Source organism: Hypanus sabinus, chromosome 20 (genome assembly GCF_030144855.1).
Source record: "Hypanus sabinus isolate sHypSab1 chromosome 20, sHypSab1.hap1, whole genome shotgun sequence".
Lineage (NCBI taxonomy): Eukaryota > Metazoa > Chordata > Chondrichthyes > Myliobatiformes > Dasyatidae > Hypanus > Hypanus sabinus.
In genome coordinates, this window is record NC_082725.1 from 49,483,247 (window position 1) to 49,505,539 (window position 22,293).

The 22,293-nt window shown below is 40.6% G+C and overlaps 1 long non-coding RNA gene across 1 annotated transcript; it reads right to left on the bottom strand.

Moving 5' to 3' along the window:
- Positions 1 to 3,250: 3,250 nt before the first annotated feature.
- Positions 3,251 to 21,897, bottom strand: LOC132378516 (uncharacterized). The gene is made up of 4 exons (XR_009507084.1): positions 21,149 to 21,897; positions 18,640 to 19,183; positions 11,280 to 11,423; positions 3,251 to 7,065 (listed from the first exon to the last, which is right to left on the bottom strand). It is a non-coding gene; the product is annotated as an uncharacterized LOC132378516 (long non-coding RNA).
- Between the last annotated feature and the right edge of the window lie 396 nt (positions 21,898 to 22,293).

The following is a 22,293-nucleotide window of genomic DNA, read 5'->3' on the forward strand; positions in this document are numbered from 1 at the left end:
TGAAATTTGTGCAAGTGAACAATGCACAAATTGCCAAGATCGGAAAACAACTCATCCCAACCATCAACCACCCAGGCTGCTCATTTTCTGGGTTATTTTCAAAGCACTTTGTGATGTCCTAAGATTGTGAAGGTTGTGATATAATTGGAGGCAGTTCTATTACTAGGCATGCTGTGAAAAGAGTTGAGGGCGTGGCTTCTCCAGTAGAAACCCATTTTAAGAACTTGTTCTAAAAGCATTAATATGTTCCTAGGATGCATAGAGAAATGACATGTTTGTGCAGAAGCATAATAAACAGATTTAAGATCCTTTGTACTGAGGCAACAGTGTCCATAGTAATTAAAGTAGGAGCTACTCTTGCTTTAACCTGCTCTGTGAAATTTGTCAGTTCATTACAACCCAGAGTATGATGTTGGATTCAACGCATTACACTTACTTGGCAATTGTAACATTAAAGGCTCAAGATAAATGTTCTGATATTTTTAGCTCAGGCAAGATTTGAATCAATACCAAGTGTGAAAAAAACTATATTTTCAGAAACGATTGGTTTCATCTTTCCAATGTTTCACATTATCACCCCCTGGCTGTCCTGCTGGATTACTCTTTCTCTTTGAAACCAGGTTGGAATATCTTGTTAACCCTTCCTAAACCAGTGGTTCACTCTTTCCCTCCTAATATCACTGCCATGGCTGGTCCATTCTGCACAAACAATCTAAATGCTTCAGGCCATTTGAAGTGACTTTCATTTGAAATCAAAAAAAAATACAGGTGAAATGCTTTAGTTGCTGTTGAAATGTTATCTCTTTATTTTCATCATTACACAAGGTAAATATTTGCCCCCAATTCGTGGTACACAGTGCACTCTTCCTGTCATTATACCCAGTATCCTATCCTGAGTGATCAGAGCTATGTTAGTGTCTTGGTTTTCCAATTCTCCACTAGTTAGAGATGCAGAAGCTATGAAATGGATTGTTTGTGTATTGCAGGTTTGCACTGCTGACACTGGGATTGGCAGAGCACAACCCGCTTCAAAGCAGTGAATCTTAAATAAGTTGCAGATGCTGGTAATCTGAAATAAACCAAAATTCTGTAACCACTCAGTAGGTCAGGCTTCATCCATGGAAGGGGTCCCATGGTCCTCTTCTAGCATTCAAATGACCTTCATCTGATTCTTCTTTCCCACCGATACCTTTATCTCACTAAACTGTATCCACTTCTGTTTTAACAAGTCCAATTTTTATTAAATGCCAAGACCGTAAGAAATTGCAGACAGTTGTGAATGCAGCCTTCTCTCTATTGATTCTGACTACCACTTCCAGCCACCTCATAAATCAATATAATTAAGGCCCTCTCACACTCTATTCATTCTCTCTTCTTGCCTCTCGCAGAAGATACAAAAGCTTAAGAACTTGTACCACCAGACTCAAAGATGGCTCAAGGCTCTTGAATAGATCTTTTAAACAATAAGTATGGACTCTTGATCTAGCTGTCTACTTTGTCATGACCCTTGCATTTTATTTGTCTACCTGCACTGCACTTTCTCCGAAACCATAATGATATGCTCTGCGTTTTGCTTTCCCTTTCCACGACCTCAGTGTACTTGTGTATGGAATGATCTGTCTGAATGGCTTGCAGATAAAAACTTTTCATTGCATCCCAATACATGTGACACCAGATAACAATTAATTATCTTGAAGCAATGTGGTGATTTATGTTGGTTCTGGTTGGAAATGCTGAAGGTTTTTTTTATTTTTCAGCTATGGAAGTAAATCCCAGACTTACGGAAGCAAAACCACTGAAGTTCTGGGTCTTGCTGACTGACAGGTTCCTCGTCTCCTTTATTTTGACTTTCATAGGTGCTCTGTGGAAGATCCTGGTCGCACTGGGACTCCCCAGTGTTAGTTTGAGGATCTACTTCTCCAATCTTGCACTATGTCAGGCCAATCGAGAGAATACCAGAGGCAAGTCGACAGTTAATTAATGCTCCACCTCAAATTCAGTCTACTTTCTGTTAGGATACTAACTGGGGGTGGCCCCTGTACCTGAACATTAGTTAATAGTGAGGCTTTGCCGCCTGACTTCCAACAAGGAAAGGCCTCTGCCAGAGCAGTGAATCCAGGTGGAAATCTGGATCTGGGAATATCTGGCCCAGACAATTCTAAGTTTCCAAAAGCCATTGCATAAAAATTGGTTCCCCGATTCTGATCCTGAGTCTTGTTCTTCAGATTTTAATTTTGCGGTAAGTTTACTGTAGATTCCCAGAAACAGGTAATTAAATTGTTAATTTGGCACAGGGGTAAGAAAATTTGCATCCTTGGGTTGTTATACTACTACTAGTGGAATGCCGTAAGGGCCAGTACAGGGACTGAACAATGCACAATCTGTATCGATGAATTGAATGAGGGGACCAAGTGTGAAATGTGCAAACTTGTTGATGATACAGAGCTGGTAGCTGTGTGGGTTGGGTGGAGGATGAATAGAGAGTCAGGGGAATGGCTGAAGACATGGTATATGGAATATGAAGTAGAAAAATATGAAGCTACCACAGTACTGATCCTTGTGGTCTCTCCCTAGAAGTAACAATCCAAAGGTACCCATTTTTCTCTCTGCTCTCTTTAATTCACAAAGTAAATGACAATTTTCTGGTGCAGGTAGTAGCAAAAATGGAGGACCAATATTTTTAATATTATTTGAAAGGTATTGTGTTCAACAAGGATTATATATCCAGGTACATACATCACTGAAAGTTAACATGCAAGTTCAGCAAGCAGGCAGGAAGGGAAAACAATATGGTGGCGTCTGTTGGAAAGGAATATGAGTTCAAGATTAATAAAGTTTTACCACATCTGGAATAGTGTGAGTAAGTCTGGACTTCCTACTTGAGCAAGGATATTTTTGTCCTGGGAATCGATTGCAACATGGCTTCATCAGATTGGTTCCAGGACTGAAGATGAGAAATGGTATTTGGGGTTCTGTCCAATGAGAGGGATTAAGTAGACTAGACCTTCATTCCCTTGAAGCTAGGAAAATGAGAGATGATCTCATTGAACTATGAAATGATTTTGATCTGATCATACATCATCTGCTCTGTACCTGGCTTTGTCAATGTGAAGTCTCTACCTGTCAAACAACACACACAAAATGCTGGTGGAACACAGCAGGCCAGGCAGCATCTATAAGGAGAAGCACTGTCGACGTTTCAGGCTGAGACTCTTTGTCAGGACCCGAAACATCGTCAGTGCTTCTCCTTATAGATGCTGCCTGGCCTGCTGTGTTCCACCAGCATTTTGTGTTGTTGTTTGAGTTTCCAGCATCTGCAGATTTCCTCGTGTTTGCTCTCTACCTGGCACTTGTGATTGCATGGCTTTCATTGTCGGGAAATGTCACTGCTGTGGCCATTTGGAGTGGTCTGGCCTCAGGCAGCAGATGACCAGGCCCAATTCTCAGGTCTTTGGACAGTTTATGCTGTAAAGGCCTTCTCCACTGCTTCCACATATTTCTGACGATCAGAGGCATTTAGAAAGAACTAAAGTACATTAAAGTAATTGAAAATAATCTTTTAAAATCTATGTACCTCAATATTAATTTATGAAAAGGGAGAAAGCTTCCCTTGGGTGGCGGGGTATCACAGCACCAGCAACTCGGGTTCGGTCCCTGCCGCCGTCTGTGATGAGTTTGTATGTTCTCTCAGTGAGTGGTGGGTCTGGTTTCCACCCACATTCCAAAGGTGCACGGGTTAGTAGGTCAATTGGTTACGTGGGTGTAATTGGGCATCACAGTCTCATTGGTTGGAAAGTCTTGTTAATATGCCGTATCTCTCAATTCACAAAAATTAATAAACTTACCTTTCTAATGAAGATGAACCTATTCAATTGAATGATGAAATGGCACTGTGCTATGTGACTATGGCTGGTAAATTGAGCCTCTGGCCCAGTATGACTTGGAACTTCCAACTGGACTCCATACTGATCCAAGAATAAAATGAGAGGCTAGATACACCTGTATCTGACTTCCAGCTAACCGAGGTATTAACAAAACAATTGGCAAAAAAAAGTTAAGCAATCCAACCCGATGTCGCTTGAGTTTTGATATCCAATTTGTTTCATAATACTACTAACTACTGAGACACTGAAAGTGCCATATCAAAAGATGTAACTGCTGACGTAACATGGTGTAGAAATATAGCATTTGTTCTATGTATCAGAAGTCGGAGAACGGGATTTAAAAAAAATCCGAATATCAGGTTAAACGTTAACCAAAAGAAAATGTTTTCTGTATCCTGGTAGCATTTATATTTTTTAATATCGGAAGGAGAACGGAACAGTGTCTAGAGTGCAGCAAAAAGAGAGAAGTTTAAAGAGAAAGAAAAGACAGGCGTGAAGAGTTGGGGGGGAGGGACAGTGTAAAATAAATCTAAATTAAAAAGCACCATTTCTTAGCAGTTCACTCACAAACCCTGCTACACAGTAAACACATTTCCCTGGGGAGTAGCAGAGACTGCAAACTACAGAGATGGAGAAATTAGTCCTTCACACCACAGCTCGTCTCCAGGTTGAAATGCTTCTGGTAAAGATGGGAACTATTTTTGTGGCTCCCTCCCACAGAAATGTTTTGATGCTCATCTCTTATTTAATGTCCTTTGTGCTCTGCTGATTGTAACTTAATATCTTTTGAGTCACAGATGGCCAGTTAGTGAATTGGCAGCTGAGTTCCTATTGGGACAGCAGGTAAATAGACTCAATGCCTTCACTTTATTCCAAAGCAAAGTGATTCTAAAGACACCAGGCACATGTTCCAAGTTTTTGGGCGTTGTGGCTCACTTCCCAAGGGGCCAGGCTCACAATGGAGCTTTGCTAAGCTATGCTGATTTTGAATGACTAAAGGGACTGAAGGCCCTCACAGTGGGCTAAAGCTATTAGGAAATGAAATAACGTTTCCTCATAGACAGGACTGTTATAATAGTGAGGAACATCATCTACAAGTTCCATTTTTATTTGGGAAACTGAATGAAAGCCCCAACTTCTCTTTCTTTCATGGATCTGCCTGCAAGCTTTTCTCACCAATTTGGATTCAAACGAGAAGTGATTCTTGACTTTGCCACATGAAAGGAAAAGAAGGAACATGCGTTTACTTTCACATCCATTTACTTTCACATCCATTAAGATGTCCCTAAGTGTGCTGCAGCTAATGAAGTACTTATGACAAACAGTTAGCAATGTACTGTTTGAAATCTACAGTCTGCATTGGTACAATAGCAGCATTCTGATTTTGACAAAGTAAACCTTTTGCTATTGATTGATTGATTGCTATTATGGATAAAGACCAGATTTCTAGGCTCTTCCATGAAATAGTCCCGGGAGATTTTTTAACATCACCTGAGAGGTGAATAAGACTTCAGATTAGTTTAGCATTAGAAATATGGCACTTCCAAATAGTTCAACACTCCCTCATACTGCTGTGATTTTTAACACTCAGCTCCTGGGTGGGACCTGATCCCACAAGCTCCTGGCTCAGATCACAGTCTGAGTACTTTGAATGAGGGAATGACACACATTATCAATATTACCTACAGAAGGAAAAGGACATCAGCTCAAAGCCAGCTATCATGTTTGTGTGAACACTGGCTTTGAAAAAATAGTGCTCAGCTCTTTCACAATTGTATGCAGGCATTTCTGGGTGATGAATCAATTTTGGGCAGTGAATCAGAGGAGTGAATTACTAACACCACCAATCCCCATTTATCACTGGGTTTGCTTAAATCAATAATTCAAGGTATGCTAACAGCTTATTGAGCAAATACACAATGCAATCTCCCTACCACGCAACCTGTCCTCATTCCTTTCCAAAGTTTCACTATCAGTCGCAGCTTCTTTAGCCACACCCTGCTTGTAGTCAGGAATTCTCATCCTAACACCCTCTACTACTGCAAAGATTTCCATTCTTTTCACTTAATATTTGAACACAGCCTTTATTCAATTTATCGAGTATAGCCTGCTTGGCATATTAGCAAATCTCAGCTATTAAAAGTTACTCATTAGGTTACTCTTAGCATGTGATTGTGACTTGCAGTTCCCTATAGCTTTTTCAGAAAGAACAAATACATGGCCACCTACTTCTCTTAATGAGTTTACAACCTTGGATCACTTCATTTCACTTGTTCTGTTTTTAATCATTACTGGTAGATTTAGTTCTCTGTGGTATTTCTCATGTGAAATATCTAAAACCCAAAATTATGCTGGTTGCAGTGTCTCAGCCGTCTCCAATGTTTCAGTGGTTTGAAACTTTGCAAGTTACTTTGCTGTTGCCTCTTTTTACCTGGAGATAATTGCAGATTGAAGGAAACCTCTGTCCACTGCATTTCTGTGGGTCCCGAGGAAGCTGATAAGGCAACGGTGGGAGCCATGGGCTCTTCCACAGCTGAGCCCCATTCACTTGGTGCTTCCCAGGGTAGTTGGGTGCATTCCTTCCACTCCTTGTTCCCGGCCTCCATATATCAAAGGTTCATGTGTTCTTAAAATATACAACTCTGAATTTCTTCTTCTCCAGATAGCCACGCAATCAAGAAAGAAAAGGACGGCACCATGGTTATCAACCCCCAAATCCCTCCTCCCCGCACAAAAAGGGAGCAGGCACTTTGAGCCCCCCCACACACAATAAAACGAGAAGGTCGGACGAAAAACACAGAATATAAAAAACTACAAGCCTGAAAAAAAGTCTGTAGTCCGAGTCCATATCCAAAATGCAGAAAAGTTGGGTAACATTCTCCAGGGACAGCAGCAGCCCTTTCGCTCTCCGTAGTAGAGCAATCCCACCAGCAATCAAAAGGCAGTCTCCCCTCTGTAGCAGAGCAGTCCCACCAGCGATCAGAAGGCAAGCAGCCAGCGCTCACCTTCTGCATTCACCACGATGTCACTTTGTCTTCCGTATCACTTTAATCGGCAAAATTTAGTCAGACATTAGCCTGTCTGCACTCATCATCTCTGCCTCCCGGAATCTAGTCAGAGACTGCAGATCACTGGAACATTCAAATGGTCCTCAAACTGCAAATCAAGGGCTCCAACAGTTCTAGAGTCATATTCAAGACAAAAAACAAACATAAAAGACATAAACAAAGTGAAATATATGGTCCCCCGATCTAATCAGACGTCCGCTGAAGGAGCATTATACACAGGCGCTATCTTGACCAAAAGGCCATTTCTCATAGAGATTTAAAAGGCTTGGTGGTTTCATAAGCGTTCTTACCTTTTAGGTGTTACTGGACCAGATGTTACATGTTACATTTGTCCTTGAAGCACTTTTTACATCGTTCCAAAACTTGTTCTCCGTGATGGAGTGTGGTGGCTTTCCTTGAACACACACTAGTACAGTACAGTGCAGAAGTCTTAACCACACTAGATTTTTTAAATAAGGTTTCAGATGATATGACCTTTACAGAGCTGATACGTTCTGCCCTAATCAGCCTTCTCCCCATATCCCTTTATGCCCTAACCAATCAAGAATTTATCAACCTCTGCCTTAAATATACCCAATGACTTGGCCTCCACAGCTGCCTGTGGCAAAAAATTCCACAGATTCACCACCCTGACTAAAGAAATTCCTCATCATCTCCAATCTAAAAGGATGCCCCTCTATTCTGAGGTTATGTCTTCTGGTGCTGGAGTCACCGACCATAGGAAACATCCTCACCACATCTAGTCTATCAAGGTCTTTCGCCATTCTATAAGTTTCAATCATGTCGCCCCTAATTCTTCTGAATTCCAGTGAATACAGGCCTATAGCCATCAAATGCTCTTCATATGACAAGCCGTCCAAACATGGAATCATTTTCGTGAACTTCCTTTGAACTCTCTTCAGTGACAGTGCGTCCTTTCTAAGAGGCCCAAACCTGCTCTCAATACTCCAAGTGAGGTCTCACCAGTGCTATAAAAAGCCTCAACATTACATCCTTGCTTTTATATTCTAGTCCTCTTGAAATGAATTCTAACATTGTAGCCTTCCTTACTACCAACTCAACTTGCAAATTAACCGTAAAGGAATCCTGCATAAGGACTCACAAATCCCTTTGTACCTCAGAATTTTGTACTTTCTCTCCATTTAGAAAACTGTCAACCGTTTCATTTCTTCTACCGAAGTGCATGACCATATTCTTCCGGACACTGTATTCCAATTGCTACTTCTTTGCCCATTCTCCAAATGTCAAAATCCTTCTGTAACCTCACTACTTCCTTAAAACTATCTGCCCCTCCACCCGTCTTTGTATTGTCTGCAGACTTTGCAACAAAGCCATCAATTCCATCATCCAAGTTATTGACATATAACATAAAAAGAAGCAACTCCAACACAGACCCCCGTGGAACACCACTAGTACCAGAAAAGGCTCCCTTTATTCCCACTCTTTGCCTTCTGCCAATCAGCCATTGCTTAATCCATGCTAGTATCTTTTCTGTAATACTATTGGCTCTCAGCTGTGGATGGTAGTTTGCCTCCCAAGTCCCACGGTCCGAGATGTTTCTGGACACATCCACAGTATCCTGAAAAGGGAGGGTGAGCAGCCAGAAGTCATGGTACATATTGGTACCAACAACATAGGAAGGAAAAGGGAGGAGGTCCTGAAAAAAGAATACTGTATTAAGAATATAAGGGTAGTAATCTTGGGATTGCTGCCTGTGCTATGTGACAGTGAGGGTTGGAATAGAAAGAGGTGGCAGATAAATGTTTGGCTGAAGAGTTGGAGCAGAGGGAAGGGATTCAGATTTCACCTGAATTGGAACCTCACCTGGGGCAGGTGGGCCCTGTACAAAATGGACGGATTGCACTTTGAATCCGAGCGGGAACAATATTCTTGTGGGCAGATCTACTAGATTTACCGTTGGGAGTGGTTTAAATTAATATGGCAGGGGTATGGGAACCAGGATGATAGAGCTGAGATGATGGGTGTAACGTGAATGTAAGGAAGGAAATGCCAGTGATTGGGTACAAATATAGACAGAGCAAAGAGTTAAACTGTACAGAGACAAAATTCAGAAGGGCGAAGAATGCAGGACTGAGAGTGCTGTATTTAAATGCGCATAGCATTCTGTACAGGGTGGATGATCTTGTGGCACAATTAGAGATTGGTCGGTATGACATTGTGGGATACATTGAGTCATGGCTGAAAGATGGCCATAGTTAGCTGAACATCAAAGCATATACTTGGTATCAAAAAGACAGGCAGGAAGGCATTGGCAGTGGTGTGGTTGTGAGTGGAGTTAAGAAATTGCAAGGGAAAATAAAACCATTATGGGAATCATATGCAGGCCTCCAAATAGTAGCCAAAATGTGGGGTTAAGATTACAAAGGGAGCTGGAAAAGGCATGTATTAAGGGTAGTGACAGAATTGTAAGGGGGATTGGGGGAAATTATGCAAGGAGATTGGGGGAAATTAGATTGGTGTCAGATCACAAGAGAGGGAATTTGTTTAATGCCTATGAGATGGCTTTTTAGAGCAGTTTGTGTTTGAGCCTACTCGTGGAAAGTCTATCTTAGATTGGGTGTTGTGTAATAACCAAGATCTTATTAGGGAGCTTAACATGAAGGAACCCTTAGGAGGCAGTCATCATAATGTGATTGAATTCATACTACAATTTGAGAGAGAGAAGCATAATTCACATGTGTCAGTATCGCAATGAAATAAAAGGAATTACAGAGGTGTGAGAGAGGAGCTTGCCCGGGTGAATTGGAGGAGGATATTGGCGGGGATGACAGCAGACCAGAGTTGGCTGAAGTTTCTGGGAATAGTTCACAAGGCACACGAAAGGTATCTTCCACAAAGGATGAAGTTCTCAAATGGCAGGGGTAGGCAACTATGGCTGACAAGGGAAGTTAAGGACTGCACAAAAGCCAAGGAAAGGGCATATAAGAAAACAAAATTGAGTGAGAAACTGGATAATTGGGAAGCTTTTAAAATCCAATGAAAGGAAACTATGAAGGCTATAAGAAGGGAAAAGATGAAATATGAGGGCAGACTAGCCAATAATATAAAGCGGGATATCAAAAGGTTTTTCAGTTAAGTAGAGTAAGAGGGAGGTGAGAGTTGATATTGGACCTCTGGAAAATTATGCTGGTGAGGTAGTAATGGGGCACAAAGAAATAGCAGATGAACTTAATGGGTATTTTGCGTCTGTCTTCACTGAGGAAGACACTAGCAGCATTCCAGAGGTCCGTAAGTGTCAGGGAGCAGGGGTGAATGCCATTGCTATTACAAAGGAAATAATGGAGGCAAACTTATAGATCTTAAGGTGGATAAGTCACCTGGGCCAGATGGACTACTTCCCAAAAATCTGGGAGAGGTTGCTGAAAAAATAACGGATGCATCACCTCACAGACCAAGGATCTGTGTTCATTCATGACCATGGGTGCTGTGTGGCGCTTGCATGTTCACCCTGTGATCTCTGGGTGCTTCACTTGCCTCCTGCATCACAGTGCCATGCAAGGTGGTAAGTTAATTGGCCACTATAAAATGCCTCTAGTGTGCAGGTAAGTGGTAGAATTTCCCGGGGGGGGGGGGTTGTAATTGATGAGAATATGGAGAGATTAAAAATAGGAGTAACGTTGAATTAGTGTAAAAAGGGCATTTGATGGTCAGTACAGACTCATTAGATTGAATGACCCCATTCCTATAGCATCTCCTGGCCCATCCATGGAAGGATCTGCAATTTGCATTTTGGTCTCACCCGTCATCTTGGAGCCCGCAAAAACAGTTGGGGAAGAAAGTCATCTTCAGTCCCAAGATGATGACAAAGTAAAAGTAAAAAAGTAATATCGTGATTAAATAAAAACATTGAGAAGAGAATTGGTGTGCTGATTCAGCAATGTTTGATTTCAAGTTGCACTGGCATTTGGTCTGTGGTGGATTCAATGGTTTATATGATGGCTCAAATAATATTGTAGATCAGGCATGGAATGATATTGAATTTGTGAGGCAGAAAAATCCTTCATGATCCTTCATGGTTTTTGGAACTGAGGTCTTTTGGGTGGGAATCGAGTAAGGTTATTTATAATAGTTTCTTACATTTTCTAGAATTTTTGGAATGATGTACAGTATCTCAAAGATGAAATCCACTTTGCAATTCTAGGTAAAACTCTTCAACCACACAGAGAAGACTTTGGGGTGCATTCTAATATAGCAGACTGCAAGAAACTACTCTATAATTATTGCATTTGCAAGGAAACTCAACAATCGGACTATCTCTATTGAAAATAGTCACACAATTATAGTGATTTTAAGATCTTCTTTGTACCTTCTTCCTAGATAGGAGGTTCTCCACCATGTTCTGGTGTTTAATTAGGTATTTCATCTAGATGCAATGTTGTTCTTCTGCTGTTGGATGGTCAATTCATTCTCCCTTCACCAGAGAGGTTCAGAGGTTGTAGTAGACAGTGAGCTGTTGGAAGAAATCACAAAGTCTTGTGTCAATGGGTGAGTTTCAGCTGAGAAGACTGAGGTTTTCTTTCCACTGGGTGATAGTCATTTCTCTCCTCTCAAGAAGGGAGAGAGGCAGAAAAAAAAGGAAACTATAGGCCAGTTAGTCTGACCTCAGTGGTGGGAAGATATTGGAGTTGATTGCTGAGGATGTGGTTTCAGAGAACTTGGAGGCACATGATAAAATAAGCTACAGTTAGCATGGTTTCCTCAAGGGAAAATCTTACCTGCCAAATCTGCTGGAATTCTTTGAAGAAATAACAAGCAGGATAGACAAAGGAGAGTCGGTGGATGTTGTATACTTGGATTTTCAGAAAGCCTTTCACAAGCTACCACATATGAGGCTGCTTAACAAGTTAAGGCCATACGACACAGGAGCAAAATTAAAGCCATACAGCCCATCGACTCTGCTCTGCCACTCCATCATAGCTGATTCCAGATCCCACTCAACTCCATACAGCTGCCTTCTCGCCATATTCTTTGATCCCCGAGTGATCAGGAAATGATTAACCTCAGCCTTAGCTATATGCATGAACTTGGCCTCCAGCACAGTCTGTGGCAGAGCATTCCACAGATTTATTACTCTCTGGCTATAAAATTTGTCCTTATTTAAAAGGTTGCCCCACAATTTTAAGGTTGTGTCCCATAGTTCTGGATACCCCCACCAAAGGAAGCATCCTCTCCACATCCACCCTGGCTAGTCCTTTCAACATTCAGTAGGTTTCAATGAGATTTCTCTGCATTTTTCTAAATTCCAGTGAGTACAGGCCCAAAGATGGCAAATGATCTCATATGTTAACCCCTTCATTTCTGGAATTATCCTTGTGAACCTCCTCTGGACTCTCTCCAATGACAACACCTCCGTTCTGAGACATGGGGCCCAAAACTGTTGACAATACTCCAAGTGTGGCTTGACTAGTGTATTATAAAGCCTCAGAATTATCTCCTTGCTTTTATATTCTATTCTCCTTGAACTAACTGCCAACATTGCATTTCCTTTCTTTAACACAGATTCAACCTGTAAATTAACCTTCTGAGAGTCTTACACAAGGACACATAGTGCACCTCTCGTGTTTGAACCTTCTCCCCATTTAGATAATATCCTAACACTATATTCCATCCGCCTCATCCCATTTTTCCAATTTGTCTAAGTCCTGCTACAATCGCATTGCTTCCTCAGCACTACCTACCATTCTACCTATCTTCTTACCTGTAAACTTTGCCACAAAGCCATCAATTCCATATCTAAATCATTGACAAACAGTATGAAAAGTAGCGGTCCCAATTCTGATCCCCGAGAAATACCACTAGTAACTGGCAGCCAACCAGAAAAGGTCTATTTGCCACCACCTGCCTGTCCATGCCAGTATCTTTCCTGTAATGCCATGAGATTTTATCTTGTTAAGCAGCCTTATGTGTATCAAATGCCTTATGAAAATCCAAGGAGAGGTAGGCATTCCCTACCTTTCCCTTGTCCATCCTGCTTGTTACTTCCTCAAAGAACTCTAACAGATTTGTCAGGCAAGATTTCCCTTTACAGGAACCATACTGACTTTGACTTGTTGTATGCAACACACATAAAATGCTGGAGGAACTCAGCAGGCCAGACAGCATCTATGGAAAAAAAGTACAGTTGACGTTTCAGGCTGAAACTTTCTTATTTTATCATTAGTCTCCAAGTACCTCAAAACCTCATCCTTAATAATATACTCCCAACACTTTCCCAACCATTGAGGTTAGGCTAACTAGCCTATAATTCCCTTTCTTTTGCCTTTCTCCTTTTTTAAAGAGTGGAGTGACATTTGCAATCTTCTAGTTCTCTGGAACTATGCCAGAATCAAGTGACTTTCTGACTTTTGATGTCAAAGGCATTTTGCAAACAATTAAGTATCTTATTTTTTTTAAGTATTGTAATACTGGGAAAGTTGCAGCCTATTTATGCATAGTCAGAAATGAAAGTAGTGACCAGATATCTATTTCAGTAATTGTGTCTGAGGAACAAGCAATAACAATGACATTTTTTCCAACTAGATGAATGAATGGGGAAGTCAGGACCCAAAGCCACCAGAAGTTCTTCATACTAAAAGCCATTAAACCTGGAATCATTTTTGTGAACTTCGTTTGAGCCCTTTCCAGTTTCAGCACATCTTTTCTAACATCAGGGGCCCAAAACTGTTCACAGTACTCCAAGTGAGGCCTCACCAGTGTTTGATCAGTGCTGCCAATTGGACCATAGCACAGCATAGAGAGGGAGGCTTCGAATACTCAGTACGTCGGGTAGCACCACAGGTCGGAGATCACCTTTGTCCTGAATAAGGTCTTAACATTGCAAGATGAAGAAACATGTTCTCATCACCCAGAGGCTATGCTCTAGGTCATCATTATCTTGATTACTGAAGCATGAAAGAATAGATCCTACACTTAAAATTGAGAAAATATAGATCATTGGCCAGCCTGTCACGACTCCACAAAACTTATCCTTGACCATAAAACTTGATAAGAATATCCTGGAAAACATGGATCACTTTTCATACTTAAGGAATATTTGGCCTGTATCCATTCATAATAAAACAAGGACATTAGGAGTGACATTGTGAACCTCAATTCATGTTATGGAACTCAGAAATTCAGACAACCATTCTAAGCACTGCACCTGCTTATCCCATCAAACATATTGACCATCCCAAGACCCACTGAGAAGTGGGTGTGAGTTATTGCTGATGCTGTGCTGTGTGAATGAATGAGAGAGAGCAGAGAGTTCATAAAGTGTTCTGGTGATAATGTGCCCTGACAAAGATGGTCAAATTTAACAGGGCGCTGCGTATCTCATTCTCTGATTTGAATGTCCTTGGACTTTATCCCCCCCCCCAAATACGACTTCAACTTTTTTGATTCTGCAGTTTCTGATCCATTGAGATTATGCTGGAATTATATCCAGCTCTAAAAAGATGGGCACACCAAACATTTTCGGTATACTTCTAAATTATTATCTCAAATAATGAGCCTTCTGCTGTACATCCAAGTTACCCTGCAGAGTTGTGCTCCCATTCTCCAAGACAAAATAATTCTTTAGATTTAAATCCTTGTCATTCCTTCAGCAAGTACAGTAAAATCTCAATAAACACTGTCATTCCATCTATTGTTTAAGTGTATTGCAAACCGTATCATCTTTATGCTGATTGTGAAATGTAGCACAATAGTTAAATCACTGGACATTAATCTATGGACAGGAGTTCAACTCTCAAAGGTTAACTGGGGAGTTTAAATTCAGTTAATGAAGTAAATCTGTAATATGGAGATAGCATTGAAAACAGACAAAGTTGCTGGGCAGCTGAAAACTGATTTGATCCACCAATGTCCTTTAGGAAAGGCATTCCGACATTCTTAACCAGTCTGATCTTTATGTTATTCCAAACCCTTAACTGTAAAAGGTAGTTAAATTTTACTGCTTTCTGAAATCGTCACTCAAGCAATTCAATTCAAGAGCAATGTAGGTGCCAGATATTCCTGTGACACCCCCACCGTAGATAACACACACAAAATCTGGAGGAACTCAGCAGGCAAAGCAGCAACTACAGAAAAGAGTAAAGAGTAGACATTTCGTGCCAAGACCCTTCATCAGGACACCATCTTAGATGTCAATTTTAATGCACTCTGAGCTTTTTCCTATTTTTTACACCTTTTTCATTGTTTAATTCTGGTATAACTATTAACTTTTATCTTTTGGAAACTTTTTCTTTATCCAACCTTTATATTTCAGTGACCACTTTATTAGGTACCTTCTGTGCCTGGTAAAATAGTCACTGAGTTTCTGTTTGTGGTCTTCTGCTGCTGGGTTTGACATGTTGTGCACACAGATGCTGCTCTGCACACCGCACAATGATTTGATTTACTGTCATTTTCCTGTCAGCAGGAACTAGTCTGGCTGTGCTCCACTGACTTCTCTCATTAACAAGGCTTTCTCTCCCTCAGAACCGCTACTCACTGGTTGTTTATTTTGTTTCTTGAACCTTTCTACGTAAACTCTAGACACTTGTGTGAGAAATCCCAGGAGATCAGCAGTTTCTGAGATACTCAGATGTCCCCATCTGGCACCAACAACCATTCCACAGTCAAAGTCAATTAGATCACATTTCTTCCCCATTTTGATGTCTGGTCTGAGCAGCAGCAGAACCTCTTGACCATGTCTGCATGCTTCTAAGCATTGACCTACTGCTACATGATTAGCTGATTAGATATTTCAGTTAATGAGGCAATGTACCTAATAAAGTCACTTCTGAGTATATATTTTTAACCTGTACCTGGTCATCTCAAATTTATATGTCTCCCACTGCTGGTTTTCAATTTAATCTGCAATTTTTGAAACTAACTCTCTGGATTAGATCTCTCTCATCCCTCTGACAAGTGTTATTGTTCACCTAATAACTTTTGTTCTTTTTGTATGTATTTTCAATATGAATATAATTTACTAATGGCTAACTTTTATTTTAATTGTTACTTTTTGTTTCTTACTCGAGGTGCTTCATCATCCAAAACAGACTCCACCTTATCCCTCTTTGTTAAAATTCCAATACATTGATTAAAATTGTACTAGGAAATCTGCCCATTTTTGACCATAAGAATTAAGTCTTATGTAAGTCTATTTTAAGATAGTTTCAGCCAAACCCCTTTGTTGCATCTCAATCACTATTGCAAAGCTCTCCATTTTGTCTATATCAGCCTCAAATTCTAATTGATGCTGTGGCGGTGTGCTACATGCAGCGCTAAAATTACGACACAGAGTCGGTAACTGCAGTCGAAGGAAAAACTTTATTCGAAATCCTCAGCCTCACTTTTAAGCCTCCCTCAACCTGCCCCCCCCGTGGCGCAGAGGCTCCAAAGCTCTGTGCTCGCAAACCCCCGTAGGCTATCTAATTGTGAGCCGGTTCGGATGTGCCAGGAAATGGGTCGCCACAATGCCCTCTGCAGGGCAGCTGATGCTGTGTAAGGAATAATCAGTGCTGCACTGACATTTATAGTCAACAGTATATTTCACTGCAATGTTAAAGACAGCAGCCTTACAGGTTCTTTCTCTAATGGTAAATTTGCAAATTATTCACATGGCATCCATACTCCTTAGTGACTAGAAGAGGCATGGACACTTCTTCAACAAGTTTATGTGCACCAACTCAAGGGTCATAGAAGGGTAGACACAGTATACATGAAAGCAAGGGTCAATTGATCACTTTGGACTTAGAGTCTCTACAATTTCTCAATGGATGGAAAACTTGCAAGATGTAGTTTTTGAGCAGAATTTCTGAAGAAAGCTCCTTGTTTGAATTACTGGAAACACATAAAAGCTGTTAGTGGACAAGGCAAACAAGGCTTCCTATCGATATCTTATCTTCAATTAATTGTCAATCATGACTTTCCTTTATAAAACTGGCCACTGAGCCCTTTATAATGTTCTTGCACTGACAAAAATTCTCAGCCATGTCACATAATTTTTGTGAAATGCAGTTGATGTGGTTAAAACAGTGACCATCTTATGCAAAACCTATTTACCCGATTAAGATCCCCTGGGTTCCCCTAATTATATCTACCTGCAATTGGGTGTTGAAGAGCATTCTTCTTTGTTGGCTCTTTCCTGTGAACACTAGCTGCTAAATCAACGGCATGTTCTGTCCAAACTTGTAATTGTTGCTTGCATTGATCACAGAGATATTACATTTGCAATATAGTTACTTTTCCTAAAATGCACTCATCGTTTTTCCTTTGATTACTTAAGGTCTGATGATGAAGGTGAATTATTAATGTTCTGAGTTGTTGTTTTTATATTCCAGTTATGATGTGGAGTGGGATTCTGATGAAAGTGGTGATGCAACTACGTTGCGGGATTGTGCAGTGCTTGTAGGAAGACTGATGGGGAATAAATTTCCGTTGGTGGTCTGGCCATTAAATTGCAAAGGAGCAACTTTCACATAGCTGCTGTGTCTCTTTTACTGATATTGTGGAGGATAAGCTGAAGGTCCTGTACTAAAATTTAGCAGCGATAATGTACTGTGAGGGATTGGGATCAATTAAGATTGGCCTTGGACAGAGTTGATCAATGTCCATGCAGCTACCTCCGAGCAAATAGTGAATAAGGTGGAAGCTGTGTCCTTGCATACTTCAATAGACAATAGGTGCAGAAGTAGACCATTCGGCCCCTCGAGTCTGCACTGCCATTCTGAGATCATGGCTGATCATTCACTATCAATACCCAGTCCCTGCCTTGTCCCCGTATCCCTTGATTCCCCTATCCATCAGATATCTATCTAGCTCCTTCTTGAAAGCTTCACCAATATAAAAACGTCTAGCATTTGTTAAGATAGCAAAAAATATTAGAGGAGAGTAGAGCTCATGTGTTAGCTTCCCAGGGTCAAAGTTGTAAATTTTTTTTTCTATTCGGGAGGACTCGGATGAGAATAAGAGAAGCTACCTTAGTGTGCACATGTGCACAAGTAGAGAGCACCTCCCGTATCTCTTTTCTCTACATGTCCCTCCCTCTCTCCATTCCACTTTATCTCAGAGCTACCCCCTTTTCCATGCCCCACCCCCTCTCTCTCTTTCTCCACACCCTTGTCCTTTCTCATCCCCCACATAGCTAAAGTGCACTAAATACTGGTCTTTATTTATTTTGTAATAAATGATTAAAACTGGAACTAACTTGTGATTATTTTTAATTGCATGATTAATTGTGACTGATTTTTTTTACATCGCTCCACAGTTCTAATTATAATGTTAAAGATGTTGACAATATAAATGTTACAAATGTTAATTATGAACATATTGAATAAAGAAACATTTTCCCTCAGATTTTGTTTAATAAATTGGATAAACCTCTGGATTTAAAAAAAATTATATCATAATTTTTCATTATCATGATATTTCTAAATATACTCTTTAAGCCATAGCTTTATTTCTTAAAGGTAGTAAAACTTTCCTTTAAATATTTGAAAGTACTTGTGTACATATTAGACTCAAACAGGGTTGGCAGCCACGGAATCCTTAAGTCCACCCTTTCTGGCATAGATATGATGATCCTGGCTCATACTAACACTCACTATTCAAAGCACAACGTCTCTACTTCTAACAGGCACAGAAGCTAATAAATGCACTGTTGCAATGGAAGACCAACTTCTAATGTCAAAACTCACCTTGCAGCTGCGAGAAATGTTTTCCCAAGGCCATTCTATTTCACTCTCCCTTCTCTGCAATGTTATATGTCCCTTTGATACTCCTGATATGGTCTCCTCCAGATTAGGGAGAATGTGTACCTCCTGTTCAATCTGTAGTGACTTTCAGCTTCCAATTGCTTGTCATTGTAATCCTCCACTGCAGTTCTGGCATGACTATTGTGACCTCAGCCTCCCATGATGTTTCAGTGAAGATCAACATAAGATCAAGGAATGTCACTTTATCTCCATTCTTGGTATATTACAACCCTCTGGACTTACCAATGAGTTCAACGTTAGATAATCAGCACTTATTTCTGATGTCCAGCATTAACAATATTTTTTTCAGTAACTTCAGGTAAAAATTCTGCTTCATCCATTTATGGCATCAGTCTGATTTTTTGTTCTCTTATCTGACCCTTTAACAGCCTCTTTTGCCAAGTCTTTAAACCTATTGATCTCCAGTTTTTCTCTGTATCAAGAGCCATCAATCTGAAATGTTAACTCCAGTTCTCTCTTCATCAACCTGAAATGTTGAACAAAAAATTCATCAGCCTGAAATGTTAACTGCAATTCTCTCTCTTGCTAGATGCTGCCTGACCTGGTGAACATATTCAGCATTTTGTTTTTATTTAATTTCTAGCAGGTGTAATATTTTAATTATGTGTCACGAGGGACTCTTCTGTTTTGGGGATTTGCTCATTATTACTAGGAGACCAGCATTTTCCTGCTTGATGCTAATTGCTAAAGCAGGCAGTGACCTGACCTGTTGCAAAGATTCTGGTGTGGGAACTCTGACATTGCTGCTTTGGAGGCAGTTCTGTCATCATGAACTAGTGAGCCGCTGGGAGAAGGAAAACTCATTTTTACGTGAAGATGAGTGTGACTTGAAGTCCACCTTTTCTGCATTAAACTATGCAAGTGACAGCTGTTCCTGCCTTCAGTGTTTTCAGGTTGAGGGTTGTCTTTGCTGCCATCCCATTGTGTAAAGGAACTCCTCCTGAGGAACTTTTGTTTGTAGGTCTGCAGTGGCCTAATCTCTGTAAATATTGGAATGGATAATGGGTGCAGGATGTCAAAAGTAAAGGGTGAGATTTCTATCTGATACAGACAGTCATATCCAGCAGCTTAACACTTAGAAGTATATGGTGCCAAGGTCTTGTTGCTTTCAAGATGAGCCTTCTATTTTGCTTGATATCTGGATAAAAGAATGGGGCTCTTAAGCAGAATACAGGGAAAGAAGATCCATTGGGTCAGACCAAATGATTTTTCCTCATGAGGTGTTACTGTGAAGGATGCAGAAGACACTCATAAGATCCTCTGTAGAAATTACTACTGGTTAGCCCATGTGTGATCTAGATCATAGGATTGTACCTCAATAGCCTCTCAGTGAAGTTCCCAGTGATTATCATTGCAATCTTGAGCCCAATGAGGTCTACACTGGAAATGTGATAAGAACGGGAAGACATTGCCTCACTCACAAAATACGAACACATAAGGCAAGATAGTTGAGAGACAGTTGGCCTCGTGGATTGTTTGGTTTAGACCATCACTCTAAATGATTATGTGATCCCCATACTTTATAGATCTACATCCATATCTGATGCCAGTCTATCCCTCTTCCAAAGGAAAAAAAGTCCCTTCCTTGGGTAGAATGCATCTGTCTGAATAGCACTCTGTGAACTGTGGAACATATCATTCATTAACAGCTGGAACAAGCTCAAAATTGACATTCATACCTATAATGGAAGACCTGGTGCATGGATTGAGTTCTGTCTCCTCTGATGTTGGAATATTTTGCCACTATTCAAGTTACTGCCATAATATTTGGCCACACTTTCAGAGAATTGTGTTCACTTCGTGTTTCTCTATAAGGATGTTGCCAGGACGTGAGGAACTCAGTTATAGGGAGAGGTTGGACAATCTAGGACTTTATTCCTTGGAAGGTAGAAGACTGAGAAGTGATCTAAGAGAGGTGTATAAAATCATGAGGGGCGTAGATGGAAGAATGCGCAAAGTCTTCTTCATGGTTGGAGATTCAGTAACTAGAGGGCATAGGTTTAAGGTGAGAAGGGAAAGAGTTTATAGAAACTTGAAGTTTTTTTTTACACCAAGTGTGGCATCTAAGTGAAATGAGCTGTCAGGGGAAGTGGTTATGGCAGGTTCAATGACAACTTTTAAAAGACAGTTGGACAGGTACATGGGTTGGAAAGGTTTAGAAGGTTATGGGTGAAATGCTAGAAAGTAATAGCTTGAATGGGGCCTGTTTCCTCGCTCTATAACTCTATTGGCTCCCAGAAAAAAAAAATCTGGTGGGTTAGACCCCGGTGGCCAAAGAAGTTCTGCCTTCCACTTTTGGCCTGCTCTAGTAAATTGGCCTTGTCTCAGGCCTCTGTTTTTATGCTTCTGACTGTGTTGGAGGCTCACCAGGATCCTGGCCAATAATTCCATCTGTGCAGAAAAAGCAGGCAGCCTAGAGCTCGGTACCTACCCAAAATCACTCCAGTGTTTCCAACTGTATTCTTCAGCTCGATGATCAGAATTCTCTTCCTCTGAAAGACTACCCAGGAAACCAAAGCAGCACAGATCTAGAACATACATGCTATCGTTGCTCCAACTTGACTTCCAGTGTATGGCCATCCCGCCTGCAATTCCATAATCTGTAATCCAATGCTACCAGCTGTGTGCCAAATGGACATTGGACATGAATTAGCATCTCCCATGAACCATCTTCGTGAAAAACACATGCTGTGTGTATGTAATCATGCAATTCTAAGTTACCTTATGTGCTATAAATTTAATGATTGATTTTTTGCCTCCATTCAGTCCCAAAGCACATGCTGTATGATTGAAATTTTAGTGTCTCAAATTGGTGATACCCCTTTTCTAAGTCTGAAATGAGCTTACATTTTATTATGGCAAATTTTAGAAGTAAAATTAAATTAGCAGTTGCTGGCCTTGACAATCAAATCAGCAGTAACTATGGGGACTATCTCCCACGCCCTGAAGTTGATGCATCACGGCTGTGCAGTTATGAAGTGCATCGCTACAGTTCCCAGAAGTGTGCTATAAAATCTAATTCCATGCATGCTTTCCCACTGAAGCGTGCTCATACTGTGCAGTGAGTTGCGATGAGAAAAGCATGAGAGGGAGAAGGGGAGAGTTACTGGCTGAGCTTCAGAACATTGGGGCTGTAGCAACAAGATAGAAAATCTGGGTGGTATCATTAAAAGAAATGTCAGTAGAATTTTTTTTTAATGACAGGCAGTATTAAAGTGTACTCTGGCTTTGAACTGTATGATAACTTTAGGGTAATTGCAGAAATGAAGGGTGGCGAGGAAATGCTTTTTGTAGAGATTCTTTTTGGTCTCTACACAGAACTAACATCATTATTAGAAGACAGATCAATTTTTAAAAATATGTGACTGAAAAAAGAGGAAATAAATATTGCTATTCAGGTAAACTGAAAGAAGGGTGCAAGAACAAAATAAAAGCAAAAGGGGTATCTAATTGAGGCATTTAATCACCTTTGAGGCATTTAAGGTGATTAAAAGACTTGCTACAGTCGATAGAGAGAAACCATTGCCTCTTGAGGGTGTATTTAAAATAGAAGGTATAATCTTGAAATTAGGGCTC